The following is a 1,119-nucleotide window of genomic DNA, read 5'->3' as shown; positions in this document are numbered from 1 at the left end:
CGCCCGCCCCCGCGGCCTCTGACCCGCGATGAGGGGGCGTGGCCCGCTAGGGGTGGGCGGGGAGCCCTTCGTCGCGGCGCCTGCGCAAGCCGCTGCACCAACTGAGCCGCGGGCCAATACGGCGCCTGCGTGGTGCGGGCACTGCGCATGCTCCACACAGCTGGTCCTCGCTGGAGTTCCCCGCGCGTCTGGCTGTCCCTGGATGCTGGGGCCCGCCCGGGACGTGAGAGGGAGGGAAAACGCTGGACGAGCGAAGGATCGCATCCTCGGTGAGGAGGAGGAAGGCCCACCCCGGGTGTGAAGAGCGCCAGCGCTTCTGAGCAGCTTGCAGTGGCAGTCTGGGCTTCAGAGCCGGCCGGGATTTCCTCAACCACAGAACGCAGGATGTGGGCGGACGAGCGATGTGCGGCTTGCCTGGCCTTCCCCGAGTGACAGCTCCGTCACGACCCGGCCTGGAGCCCGGAGAGCTTTGGTCTCGGGTGTGGGGTCGGGCTTGTCGAGGGCTGGGAGTTAGGTCCCTCCCCTCGGTGAGGGCGGCGGGGTGAACTGGTTCTGTGCAGCTGCGCAGGCTCCGCGCGTCCAGTGTGGGCCGTGGTCTCCGAAGGGAAAGTGGATGTAAGGGGAGCACGAGCAAAGGGCAGGTGCGTAGAGACCTCAGAGATCGGGAGACACCGAACTGTTTCATCTCCGGGGAGAAAGATGAGGAGCGGTCGGGGGTGCGGGGGGTGTTACTGGAAGGAGGATGCTGGAGACCAGGTGGAGAAAAGCTTCCTTAGCCTGGGAAGGCAGCTTCTGCGTGATCTTCGCTAAAAGTTGGAAGGTGGCGACTATTTGACAAGGTGACTTTGTTAGAGAAGAGATTGGGAGAGGGCAAGACGGGGAGTCCAGTTTGAGGAGACTAGATAGTAGTGGGCATCAAAGGAAGAAATTGGATGGAAAGACTATTTCTTCTCCAAGAATATTGGAGGAAAGTGGTCCAAAGACACAAACTTCCGGTTGTAAGATAAATAATACTAGGGATGTAATGTACAGTGTGATGACTGTGTCTAACGCTGCTGTATGATACATAGCCAAGCTGTTAAGAGTAGATCCTAGGGATTCTAATAACAGGAGAATTTG

This window comes from Mustela putorius, unplaced genomic scaffold, assembly GCF_011764305.1.
Source record: "Mustela putorius furo isolate JIRA1106 unplaced genomic scaffold, ASM1176430v1.1 tig00000589_pilon_pilon_pilon, whole genome shotgun sequence".
NCBI lineage: Eukaryota > Metazoa > Chordata > Mammalia > Carnivora > Mustelidae > Mustela > Mustela putorius.
This window is presented reverse-complemented; position numbering follows the sequence as displayed.